Here is a 13,986-nt window from a genome sequence, read left to right on the forward strand (position 1 = left end):
CAAGCGTGCGCCACCACGCCCGGCACTAAAGAGAAATTTTAAATACTTGGTTGGGCATGGTAATACATGCTTGTAATTCCAGTACCTGGGAGGCTGAGACAGGAGAATCACAGGCTTGCGGCCAGCTTCAAGATCTTAGTGAGGCCCTCTACAACTTAGAGAGACCCTGTTTCAAAATAAAGAATAAGATGTAGGGGTGGGGGTGTCACTCAAGGTAGACTGCCCCTGGGTTCAATCTCCAGTACCAAAAAAAAAAAAAAAAAAAAAAAAAGCAACTTGGAAAAATCGCCTGAAGTTAAAAAGAAAAACGTTCAACACCTGGAGCTGAGGTTAACTTTCTCATCTCTCTATTCACAAGCTTAAATATAGCCATCTATTATTTAATAATTATGCTTTTACTTAAAAAACAATAGAAACATTGGAACATTATGGTAGTGGGCTCAGGCACTCTCCTTTTATCCTTTGTTTCTTTAAACAAATCTGTAAAAAACCCGGCAATTTTTGGTGCTGTGTGTTCCAAGAATTTGTAAGACAGGGGAAGTGTTACAAAAACAGCACTTGAGACTTAAAGCCCCTGTCCTCAGGCAGGAAATGAAAACACAGCAGCTGGCCCGCCTTTCTTCCTCCTTTTCTCTTTTAAAACAATCCTCTGAATGAATATACAGATCAGACAATACTGGTTATATATTTATTTTCTATCTGTGCATCTACTTTCATTCCCATAAAGACATTCCCCTGAGATATTTAACATTAAATTTTTCTTCTGCATATTCCACCAAGAAGTTTAGGCTGATGGAAGGCTGGCATAAAGAGTTAGTAATTTAGCACAAACCTGGTTTAGACTGCCTTCTAGGAGAGCAACTGGACAGTGTCACTCCAAGTACTAGGGTGCAAGGACTTACAAAAGCACCCTGCGCAGGAATGGCTGCTTTGTGTTCACTGAAAAGCCAACCCAGGGTTTAAAACACTTCAACAGCTCTGGTGCGCTAGAATCAATGCGTAACACCAGTTCTCTTCAGAGTTTTTGGGTGTGGGGGTATTGGGGGGTAGCTCTCTAGGATGACTGGAATGTGAAATTCTGAATGTCAAACATGGTAATGTTGGCGATGTAATACTTTCTTAGGAATAATACTAAATTACTATTTAACCCATTTTAAAAGAAGTGAGGCTGAGTGGGAACTGTACATGCAGAGAGCCAGTTTAAGGAAGGCTGGACTCATCCCAGGGCTTATGATGTTCCTGAACTTATTAGATAAACCTTAGGTAAACAGGACATTCTTTACATGTACAAGCATATCCTCTAACAGTGAGAATTGCTGGGATTCTTGACTTCGCTTACTCAGGAAATCAGATTTCCAAAAATAACTTTTACTTTTTTCAAGAAAAGATACCAAAAGTAAGAAAAATTACTAAGTTTCTGGGATTTCTGGCACCCAGAGAAACCCAAATGAAATTTGAATTCCCATTACAACTGTTATCTCTACTATTTTTTTTACAACAAATATACACATCTATGACAGTCTCAATAAAACATGTACATTTGTTCAACTTCAAACTATTTACTCTATATAATAAAATGTTTCCTCAAATTCAGTAACATCAATTAAGGAAAAAGTGCTCAAATTGGGAGTGATAGCAAATGCCTGTAAACCCAGCAATTTGGGAGGCTGAGGCAGGATTGCAAATTTGAGGCCAGCCTGGACAACATACTCTCCTTCTGAGGTGTCTTCTTGGTGAGATTTTTGCTTTTGGTATGAAATTTTTATGAATTAATGTTATGTACAAGATTTGTGGTGGGGGTTCTTTATTTGGTTGGTTTGGGTTTTGGGTGGGTTTTGTCTTATTTGCGCTACTAGGGATTGAACTCAAGGGTATTCTACCACTCAGCTTCATCCCAGCCCCCCGCCTCCTTTTTTTGCTATACCGGGGATGGAACCCAGGGGCATTCTACCTTTGAGCTACACCCAGGCCTATTTTTTATTCTTTATTTTAAAATAGGGTCTCACTGAGTTGCAGAGGACCTCCTTTCTCAGATTTCAAAGTCCTGGGATTATAGGCGTATGCCACCACACCCATTTTTTCCTTATTATTTTGAGACGGTCTCATTAAGTTGCCCAGGCTGGCTTCAACTTACAATCCTCTGGAGTTCTAGGATTACAGATGTGTGCCCACACCACTGCGTCTGGCTCAGCACTGTTATTTTATTTTTTGCAGTACTGGAGATGGAACCCAGGGGCATTCTACCTTTGAGTGACATCCCCAGCCCTAATTTTTGTTCTTTATTTTGAATAAAGGGTCTCTTTCAAAACAGGGTCTCACTGAGTTTCAAAGAGCCTCACTAAGTAGCTGAGGCTGTCCACGAACCACAATCCTCCTGTCTCAGTCTCCCAAATGTTGGGATTACAAGTGTGCGCCACCATGCCTGGCAGCACTACTTTTTTTTTTTTTTTTTTGCAGTACTGGGGATGGAACCCTGGGGCATTCTGCCTCTGAGCGACAACCCCAGCCCTATTTTTTTATTTTTTATTTTGAAAGAGGGTCTCACTGAGTCACAAAGAGCCTCACTCAGTAGTAGCTGATGCTGTACTTGAACTGTGATCCTCCCATCTCGGCCTCCCAAATGCTGGGATTACAAGCATGTGCCACCATGCCTGGCTAGCACTACCTTTTAAAATCTTAATTCTTCTGAATCATATTTTTGCTTGGCTGATCGTTTTACTACCATAACTGGAGATTAAATCCAGGTGAAAGTGAGCCTAAGTCTAGGTCAAGTAAATAACAGTGGGGATAAAGAGATGCGGACAGTTCAAAAAGAGTTAGGAGGCATAATCTATAGGTATTGTGATTAAACAAGAAAGAGAAAATATGTAAGGGTTTCTTGTTTGGAGAATGTCATGAATAGTGATACAGTTACCTGATACAGGGAGCACAAAAGAAAAAGGTATGAGGGGAGACAAGAAGCAGGAAAGGCTACAACTTTAGAGGTGACCTCCAGTATGAAGGTGAAATTATTTTTAGAGTCTAAACGTTTGCAATGGAGTAGGTCAAGAGTACTGCTTCTTGCCAGACATGGTGGCTCACACTTGTAATCCCATGCTGAGACAGGAAGATCGCAGATTTGTGGCCAGCTTCAGCTACTTAGTGAGGCTCTTCTCCACAACTTAGTGAGACCTGTTTCAAAATAAAGAATAAAAAATAGGGCTGGGGATTTAGCTTGGAGGTAGAATACCCCTGGGTTCAATCCCAGTACCCACCCACACACACAAAGTTAATTATTGTTTGGTATGATAAAAAGAGCAAAACTTAATTCCCTCCTTTTGTGAGTATTAAGATTGATGTCCCATATTTATTCTACAGCCACTATTTACTATGTAAATAAAGAGCAAATAAACCAAAAACACCTCCTTTAGAGCTAGCTCTCCATCCACCATTAGCTCACAGAAGTAAAATACAACACTAAAATTCCTATGGACAATTTCCTGCAGCTTAGATAAAAATAATTCAAATCATTTTAATTAAAAATGTTATTTTAGCCGGGCGTGGTGGTGCACGCTTGTAATCCCAGCATTCTGGAGGCTGAGACCAGAGGATCGCGGTTCGCAGGCAGCCTCAGCTACTTAGTGAGGCCCTTTGAAACTCAGTGAGACCCGGTTTCAAGATAAATAATAAAAAAATAGGACAGGGGGCATAGCTCGGAGGTCCAATGCCCCTGGGTTCCATCCCCAGACCCGCAAAACAAAAACAAACAAACAAACAAACAATAAATAAATAAAAATGTTATTTTTCAGCCAGGCGTGGTGACGCACGCTTGTAATCCCCATGCTTGGAGGTGGAGACAGGAGGATCGTGCAGATTTGAAGCCAGCCTTGCTGGCTTAAGAGACCCTGTTTCCAAATAAAAAATATAAAAATAGGTATGGGAGTATAGCCCGGAGGTAGAAGGGTTCCATCCCCAGTACCACCAAAAAAAGAAAATAAAAGTTATTTTTCTGCCAATGTTTATATACTTCTTTTATTTTTATTTTTTTTGTGTGGTACTGGGGATTGAGCCTGCTCAAAGGGCATTCTTATACCCCTAGCTCTTTTTTGTAGTTTTTTGTTTTGAAACAGGGTCTTGCAAGGTTGCTGAGAATCTCACATTGCTGAAGTTGTCCTCGAATCTGTGATCTTTCTGTCTCAGCCTCCCAAATACTAGGATTATTACAGGCATTCGCCACCATGCCTAGCTTTCCAATCTTTAATTCCAAAGAAACCAAAGAACACCATGAAAGATGAAGGATGGAAGTAAAAATCAACAACAAACTACAGAAAATTTCCTATGGCACTATTTTAAGACATGTCTCTACCTTGTATTTCAGTAATTTGCTCGTTTGTAAGTTCCTGTTACTGTCTGTATGCCTTTCATGGGTAGTCTTGTATTGTCAAAACAAACTGCACTCTGAGGGTAGATATTACTATGGTTTTCCCCCCCCTAATACCTCCACATCAGATATTCAAGTATAAATATTTTGAGAAAGCCGGGCCTGGTTGGGCACACTTGTAATCCTAGTACTTGGGAGGCTGAGACAGGAAGATCAAAGGTTCACAGACAGCTTCAGCAACTTAGGCCCTCTGCAACTTAGTGAGACCCTGTTTCAAAATAAAGGAATAAAAAATAGGGCTGGGGGTGTAGCTGGAGGTAGAATGTTCCTGAGTTTGATCCCCGGTACCACACACATGCATGCAAATCAACAACAACAACAACAACAACAACAACAAACACTTAGAGAAAACAAAAACCTTTCTATGTATTCAAACTAATTCAAATTACAAAGCAGAATCACCTATAGCCAATTATGCTCTAGCAAATAATTGAGTAAACATTAATGCAAGACCCTGTTTCAAAATTTAAAAAGGGTTGGGATGAAGCTTAGAGGTTCAATCTTCAGCATCAAAACAAACAAACAACAACAACCAAAAACTACTACATTAGTTAATGTCCTTTACATTGGATACAAGGGTTCAAATCCTAGCTCAACCACTTAGTAACTGTGTTCCCCTGACCTCTGAGCCTCATTTTGTAGAGCATTGAGGATGATGTGTAATACTTGTGAGAATTTAATGAGAGCATTCTGAACACTGACTCTTCCCTTAAATTATGTCAATCACACCTTCCACCCAACACCACTTACTCGAAGCCTCTGGCTTAGTCTTAACTCTCAGAGATGAAATGGAGGACTGGCTTACTTGTCCTTGTTTTTTCTAGTGCCCCATCTTTTAATTCTTTAAAACACCCTTAATCTTCTCATATAACACAAGTACAAAGCCAGCTTTACTAATATAAAACCACTTATCCCATTCGCTGACACAGATTTACAATTTACAAACAAACATATATATTTTACTCCCAAGCATGCCACCACCTTTCCAAAGCTACTTTTAACCAGTTTCTTTTATCCCCCCCCCACCCCCAATACTGGGGATGGAACCCAGGGGCATTCTACCTCCAAGCTACACCTCCAGCCCTATTTTTTATTCTTTATTTTGAAACAGGGTCTCACTGAATCGCAAAGAGCCTCACTAAATAGCTGAGGCTGGCCGTGAACTGCGATCCTCCTGTCTCAGCCTCCCAAAGGCTGGGATTACAAACTTGTGCCACCATGCTCGGCTTCTTTTATTCTCTAACCTAACCTATCTCTACCATCCTATCATCCACTAATTATTATCCAAATGAGGCAAATTACCTTTGCAAACATGAATATTCAGGATGGCAAGCAGATGCCTTTCTTTTCTAAAGAGAACCCATCACCATAACAGGGATGGGACCTAATTATCTGGGACAGGCACAGAGTCTGCATTAAGGTGATTTCACATCAGAAAATAATTTTGAATGTAATACGTCAAAGCAGTAAAAGCAGATGAGCAAGGAGAGAGAAAGAGTGAGAGAGCAAGACAGTGAGAGACACAGAGAGAGGAGGAGGAGGAGGAGGAAGAGTAGGAGGAGCAAAGGGAGAGAAGAGAGAAAGAGAGGAGAGGGAGGAGAGAGGAGAGAAAAAAGGACAGAGAAGAGAGAGGAGAGAAAGAGAAGAGCGAGAGAGAGAGGAAAAGAGAAGAGAGAGAGGGAAAAGAAAGAGAAAGAGAGGGAGGAGAGAGCAAAAGAGTGGAGACAGAGAAACTAAAGAGAACAGGAAGGGGAAGAAGAGAAACAGAAATAAATAATAATTCTATTTTTTAAGCTTTAGTTCCTTGGTGGTACAGTGCTTCTGAAGTCAGACTATCTGGGTTTGTATCTTGGCTCTGACATCTAATTGCTGTGTGGCTTTGGCCAATTCAAGCTCTCTGAGCTGATTTCCTCATCTGCAAAATGGGGTAGAAGATAAGGCTGGTTTAATAAACTGAGATAATGCATGTAAAGCACTTAATGAAATGCCTAACACATGATTAAAAATTTTATAATGTGTGTGTGTGTGTGTGTGTGTGTGTGTGTGTGTGTGTGTGTTTTACTGGGGATTGAACTCAAGAGCATTCTACCCCTGTGCTACATTCTCAGCCCTATTTTTTAATTTTGAAACAGGAACTCACTAAGTTGCTGAGGCTGGCCTCGAATCTGCAATCCTTCTGTCTCAGTCTTCCAAGTACAAGAACTTAGGGGTGTGCCACTATGCATGGCTTAGGTTAAATGATTTATATGATTATTTTATTTTCTATTCTTGTTAATATTTTACTATTAACAAGGCTAATTTATTATTTATTTTGTGGTGCTGGGAATGGAACTCAGAAGCATTCTACCTCTGAGCTACGCTCCCAGTCCTATTTTATTTCTTTTTTTTTGTGTCTGTGTGTTTTTGTGGTACTGGGGTTGGAACCCAGGGACATTCTACCTTCGAGATACATCCCCAGCCCTATTTTTTCTTTATTTTGAAATAGGGGCTCACTAAGTTGCGGAGGGCCTCCCTAAGCATCTGAGGCTAGCCAGGAACTTGGAATCTTCTTGTCTCAGCCTCCCAACAGGATCTTGTTAAGTTGCTAAGGGCCTCGCTAGGATGCTGAGGCTAGTTTTGAACTTGAACTGCCTTAACCTCCCAAGCACTGGGATTAAAACCTACAGTACCACAGCAGGCTATATTTATTTGTGGTACTGGGGATAGAACCCAGGGGCATTTTACCTTTGAGCTATACCCCCAATCCTATTTTTATTCTATTAATTAAATTTTTGCAGTACTGGGGATGGAACCCAGGGGGATTCTACTTCTGAGCAACACCCCCAGCCCTATTTTTAATTCTTTATTTTGAAACAAGGTCTTACTGAGTTGCAAAGGGCTTCACTAAGTAGCTGAGGCTGTCAGTGAACCACGATCCTCCTATCTCAGCATCCCAAATGCTGGGATTATAAGTTTGAGCCACCACCCTGACTTTAATTTTTCTTTTTCTTTTTCTTTTTCTTTTTTGCGGGTTTGGGTATGAAACCCAGGGGCATTCGACCTCTGAGCTACAACCCCTGCCCTATTTTTTATTCTTTATTTTGAAACCGGGTCTCACTGAATTGCAAAGGGCCTCACTAAGTAGCTGAGGCTGTCCGGAAACCGCGATCCTCGAGTCTCAGCCTCCCGAATGCTGGGATTACAAGATTGCGCCACCACATCCGACCTGCAGCAGACTCAAGCCAGGTGCTGTGACACACGCTTGCAATCCCAGTATTTGGCTTGGGAGGCTGAGACAGGAGGACCAATGGTTCACGGCCAGCCTCAGCCACTTAGTGAGATCCTGTTTCAAAATAAAGAATAAGAGCTGGGCGTGGTGGTGCACACTTGTAATCCCAGCATTTTGGAGGCTGAGACCGGAGGTTTGCGGTTTGCAGACAGCTCAGCTACTTAGTGAGGCCCTCTGCAACTCAGTGAGACCTGGTTTCAAAATAAAGAATAAAAAATTGGGCAGGGGGTGTAGCTCAGAGGTCACATGCCTCTGGGTTCCATCCCCAGACCCTCAAAAAGAATAAAAAATAGCTAGGTGCACTGGCGCACACTTGTAATCCCAGCACTTGGGAGGCTAAGACAGGAAGATCACATAGGTTTGAAGCTAGCCCCAGCTACTTAGAGAGGCTCTCAGAAACTTAGTGAGACCCTCCTTCTTAATAAAATATAAAATAGGAAATAGGTTTGGGAGTGTAGTCCAGAGGTAGAAGGCCCCTGGGTTCCATTCCCAGGACCACAATAAATAAATAAATAAATAAATAAATAAATAAATAAATAAATAAATAAGGCTGGGAGGTAGAATGTCCCTGGGTTCAATTCCCAGTGCTACCAAAAAAAAAAAAAAAAAGGGCAGTCTCTTACTCATCCTGTTTTTGTGGTACTGGGGGTGTGGAACCCAGGGGCTTTTTCTACCTTTAGGCTATATTCCCAGACCTATTTTATATTTTATTTGGAAACAGGGTCTCACTAAGTTGCTGAGAGCCTCACTAAGTAGCTGAGTCTGGCTTCGAATCTGTGCAATGCTCCTGTCTCAGTCTCCCAAGCGCTGGGATTACAAGCGTGCACCACCATGCCTGGCTTCATTCACCATTTTTAATTATCATCACCTTCTTTGAACAGCTTTGTCGCTGGAAGGAAAGGCAGTAAATAACACTTTAAACTCTCATCACAACACTTTCTAGATCAGTAAATCATACAATTGTCACAAGTATCCACAGAAGTGCACCGTGAAGGATGCTGCTGGTGACCTCAGGACCAGAGAAGATCAGGACAAAAGCATGCAAGGGCAGGCACAAATCCCCGACCTTTAAGGCCATTTTGTTCTTTAGCTTCTACCTGAACACCACCAGCAGAGACGCAGATTAAAATTAAGATCACTAGATCTTAAGATCACACCCAGCTCGTGAGGAATCTCATAAAAGGAGTATTTATAGGAGGCTTCCAGGAAACAAAAGCTTATTACTTTTATAACACTGAAGTAAGATGAAACAGGTCCACCATCTCAAAGACACAGCCTCTATTTTGCTAGATTGGCCAAAAATGGTATGTCACTGGTCAAGTGCTCACCGGCTAGGCCAGTGTTGGGCTCAGATTGCCTCTGAGTACCCTGGGATACCATTCCAAAGTGGCCTGTTGGCTTTCTTTACAAGCAGGAGAGCAGCTTTTTCTAACACTGAGCACTGCACAGTAAATTCCTCTCTCAAGCAGGGTTTATGGCCCCCTCCCTAGTAGTGGGGCTTAATCCTTTAATTCGTTTCAATGCCAAAAACTAGGATTTCCTGAGGACTGCCACAGGATGTGCAACAAGCAGCAGGGGCCAAGGCTTAAGGCTGTTGATTCAATATAATCAAAAGTTTAAAAGAATGGCTGCTAATGCACAGCCAGAAACAGGGGCCCCTAAACAAAAGGAAGAAAAGAGGCCAAGTACCTTTGGAAAAGTAAGGAGCTGAGTTTTAAAGGGTGCCAAGTCAGAACAGAAAGAGGTGGGGTTTGTTTTGTTTTTTGTTTTTGGCAGTGCTGGGGACTGAACCCAAAGCCTATGGAGGCTAGGCAAGTGCTTTACCACTGAGCCCCATGCCCAGTTCAGGACAGAAAGTCTTAATTTGTCCAGAATATTCTAATGTCCTCTGATGGGACTGGAAGACATACAAGCTATGGCTAGAACTGAAGCGATGGGGAAATACACGGTGCCTGCTGTGGTCAAGCAGCCACCTGTAGATGAAGGTTAGCTAATAAATGCAACCTCTGATAAAGACTTGGCTTGAACTTAGACCAGTGGATTGAGGTAAAAGGCAAAGCAGTAAGGAGCTGGCAACTGACTAATACTGGACATCTAAAAACACAAACACCCTTACTGTGAGCAAGACCATTTGTCAGTTATGTCCTAAAGAATTTGAGACTCTAATAGGTTATAAAAATATAAGTAGAGCCAGGTATGGTGGTGCACACCTGTAATCCCAGCACTTGGGAGGCTGAGGCAGGAGGATCACAGGTTCAAAGACAGCCTCAGCAAGCAGCAAGACTCTCATAAGTCTACTGAGACCCTGTTTCAAAATAAAAATAAAATCGGGGTGGGGGTATAGCATGGAGGAACGCCCCTGATTCAATCCCCAGTGCCACATATATACATAGGGAAAAAGGAAAACAAAAACAAGTTTCAAGCAGCTTTATGAGCCCTGACCATGGCTCTCTAAATCCTTAATTCCATCGTTCTCCCTTCCCTAATTGATTTCTAACTTCTCTATCTATGCCACAGATTCATTCAGCAAGGGTTATCAGCCATGTAGCAGCGGGCTAGGGCCCCAGGCACTCAGATTTCTCAAAACAATGAAAATCTGCAATTCAGTTTTACCACCGAATTCCTGTCCAACAGGCCAAGCGTTTTCCTCACTTCTTCTATTAGAAGGTGAGTGAGAGATTCTACCTTCCCTTTTGATTTCTTTTCCTTTCCCCAATTACCCACAATCAGCATAGTTGTGTTTGGTTTTCTTTAATGTAAATATGATTTAAAAATTAAATAAAGCCAGACTTGGTGGTGCACACCAGTAATTCCAGCATTGGGTAAGCTGAGCCAGGAGGGTTGAAGGTTCAAGGACAGCCCCAGCAACTTAGCAAGGTCCCCAAGAACCTAGTGAGACCCTGTTTCTACATAAGAAATAAAAAGGGCCAGCCGGGTGTAGTGGCGCACACTTATAATCCCAGTATTTGGGAGGCTGAGACAGGAGGATCACGATTTGAAGACAGCCTCAGCTACTTAGTGAGGCCCTTTGCAACTCAGTGAGACCCTGTTTTAAAATAAAGAATATAAAATAGGGCTGGGGGTGTAGCTCAGAGATAGAATGCCCCTTGGTTTCATTCCCAGTACCACAATATAAATAAAATAAATAAATAAATAAATAGGGCTGAGGCTGTAGTTTAGAGACAGAATGTACCTAAGTTCAATACCTAGTAACACACACATGCTTGATTGTATTTAAGAAGTGACTGGGGTATAGCTGAGCGGTAGAACACTTTGCCTACCTTACACAAGGCCCTGGGTTCAACCCCCAGCACTGCGAAATATAAATAATAAAAAAGGATGTGTCAAAAATACTATTTTCTTTAAACCTCATTTTACTCAGAAAGTAGATGATAAGGAGGAACAAGCTGAATATTTAGACAACTGAGAAAATCATAGGCGACAATCAGAGCCGACCCAATTCCTCTTCGGAAAGCTCTCATATCTGAAAAGCTGTCAGAAGAGTATCTGGCCCTTTTTACTTTTTCTTTCTTTATTTTTTGATAGAACTGGGGATAGAACTCAGGGGCATTCTACCTCTGAGCTACATCCTCAGCTCTATTTTGAAACAGGGTCTTGCTAAATTGATGAGTTTGGCCTTGAACCTGTGATCCTCCTGTTTCAGCCTCTCAAGTACTGGGATTACAGGTGTGCATCACCATGCCCAGGTTAGTCTCGCATGCGCGCATGCGTGTGTGTGCTGTCTGTCTGTCTGTCTCTTTGGTGCTGGGGACTGAACACTGAACCTCATGCATGGTAGGCAAGCACTCTACCGCTGAGCCATACCTTCAGCCAAAATATCTGGTTCTTTTTTTTTTTTTTTTTTTGGGTGGTACGGGGGGGCGGGGCGGAGGCCTTCTACCTCTGGACCATACTCCCACAGACCCATTTATATTTTTATTTTGGAAACAGGGTCTCACTAAGTTGCTGAGAGCCTCACTCAGTAGCTGAGGCTGGCTTCAAACCTGTGCGATCCTCCTCTCAGACTCCCAAGCGCGGGGATTACAAGCGTGCACCACCACACCCGGCTCCATCTGGTTCTTAATTAAAAGCAGAGTCCATCTATCTTATTACTTGCTAATATATATTAAGTATTTGTGTAGCAATAAACAGCTATAAAGTTGAAGAACAGCTAGGATCAGGTTTCCAAGAAAAAAACCTTAAAGAATTCTGAGGTAAAGAGGCAATGCCACTATCCTTAAGGTTTACAAAGTTAGATTTGTTTTTCAACAAACAGAGATAGGACTATAAAATTAAAAAATTAGAGGTATGTCTCAGTTCAATGAACAAATAAAATTGTAAGGAAGAAAATCTTTAAAATAAATTTCATTGTGAAATAAAAAGTTAATTCATCTACTTTCTTTAAGAAAAAAATCTGACTCAGTACTTCCACATCTCCAAAATGAGAAGCATGTAGGTCCAGGTGTCCTTTTCTGTCCCAGGGAACATACTGAAACTCCTTATTTATGCTTTGTTCTAAGAATAATATTCTACTTCATGGGCTGGTCTACATTTGTTCAAAGGCTACTTTCCAGCCTGCTGCCTGTGGGCATCTTACTAGCCAGCATCAAACTAACCGAAACAAGACACAAAAGGGGTTTCTTATTGCAAGAAACTTTTATTAACACTTGGATTTGGAATAAAGAGATGAGAGTGGAAGAAGGAATAGGCCATGCTGAAAAGCTCTTGAGAGTTCAACACAGATTTCCGAACAGGGAGAGAGGTGAAAGGAATTACTGATCCATGGAGGGGAAACAGGTAGGCAAATGCCCAAAAGGGCTTTCATTTGTCAGGCTGATTACTTACAAGGAAACTTAGCCGTTCTTTGGAGAATTAGTAGACCAGAAATCAGAAAATGGTTACAAAATGGTTTGTTTTGATAAAATGTTAAAGATCATTAATGTAACTTCAGAAGTATAAGAGGCTAGGGTCAAGAAAGTTGCATCCTTTTTGGAGACAAGATATTGAGAAAACTTGTCTCATACTTGAGCTCAAATTTCTCCACCTGTAAAGTGGTCTTACAGCTTCTGGTTTCAAAAGGCTTATTAAATCACTGGTTAAAAGGTCCTTGTGCTAGATAATGAAGAAGCTAATTTATGAATGGGAATTTTAAATATTTTTCTTTGATTACTAATTTACTAAAGTGAAGGTAGCCAAAGCAAAATTTCACTTACGCAGAAAATTTGATGATGAATTTAAGATCTGAGTTTCCTTCAGATAATTAGCTGGTTTTAAGGAAGTTTAAGGTTTTTGGGGGTAGGTGCTCCATGACGGGTGACCATTCAACTACACAGCAATGTTATACCCATTTAAAAAAAATATTTCTGGATCATATATGCATTAATTCATTCAACAAATTTATTGAAATGCTTCTAGATGCCGGACACTAAACTAGTGTTATGCATGTTGTTGTTGTTGTTGTTGTTGTTGTTGTTGTTGTTGTTGTTATTATTATTATTATTATTTTGGTACTGGGAACTAGCCCAGGGGCATTCTACCTCTAAGTTGCTTGAGGTTGGTGTTGAATCTGTGATCCTCCTGTCTCAGCCTCCCAAGTACTAGGATTACAGGCACACACCACTATGCCTAGTGCATGTTATTATTAACTTTATCTTTTGTACAAAATAAAATACATCAAAGTACAGGTCTAGAAAATGAAAAAAAAATCTTATGATATGGTCATTTTGCCTTGATTCATAAACAGATCTTAGGGCTAAACTCCCATTACTGGTTGTGAATCAATGATGTATAAAGTAAAATGTAAAATATCAAATTTCTCTTTCGTATGTGTGTATGGGTTGGGGATTGAATCCAGGGGCTACACCCTAGCCCTATTTTTTATTATTTATTTTGAAACAAGGTCTCACAAGTTGCAGAGTGTCTCACTAAGCAGCTAAGGCTGGCTGCTAACATGGATCCTCCTGTCCCAGCCTCCCAAGTACTAGGATTACAAACATGGATACTCCCAACCCAGCCTCTCAAGTACTGGGATTACAAGTGTGCACCACCAAACCTGGCAAAATTTCAAATTTCTAGGGGAATTTGTCAGGATTTCTCGGGCCTTGGTTTTTTTGCCCCCCCACCCCCACCCCCGTACTGGGGATGGAATCCAAGGGCATTCTATCTCCGACCTACACTCCCAACCCTATTTTTTATTCTTTATTTTGAAACAGGGTCTCACTGAGTTGCAAAGGGCCTCACTAAGTAGCTGAGGCTGCCTGCAAACCACGATCCTCCTGTCTCAGCCTCCCGAATGCTG

At 41.4% G+C, this 13,986-nt stretch overlaps 1 protein-coding gene across 1 annotated transcript in view; it reads right to left on the bottom strand.

Annotated features, from left to right (window-relative positions):
• Positions 1–13,986, bottom strand: part of SPTLC2 (serine palmitoyltransferase long chain base subunit 2) — a gene marked incomplete at both ends in the record, with an annotated part of 106,099 nt that overhangs the window by 14,132 nt on the left and 77,981 nt on the right. The gene's annotated exons all lie outside the window — the stretch shown is intronic.

The sequence above is a fragment of the Muscardinus avellanarius genome (assembly GCF_963383645.1).
Source record: "Muscardinus avellanarius genome assembly, chromosome: 12".
NCBI lineage: Eukaryota > Metazoa > Chordata > Mammalia > Rodentia > Gliridae > Muscardinus > Muscardinus avellanarius.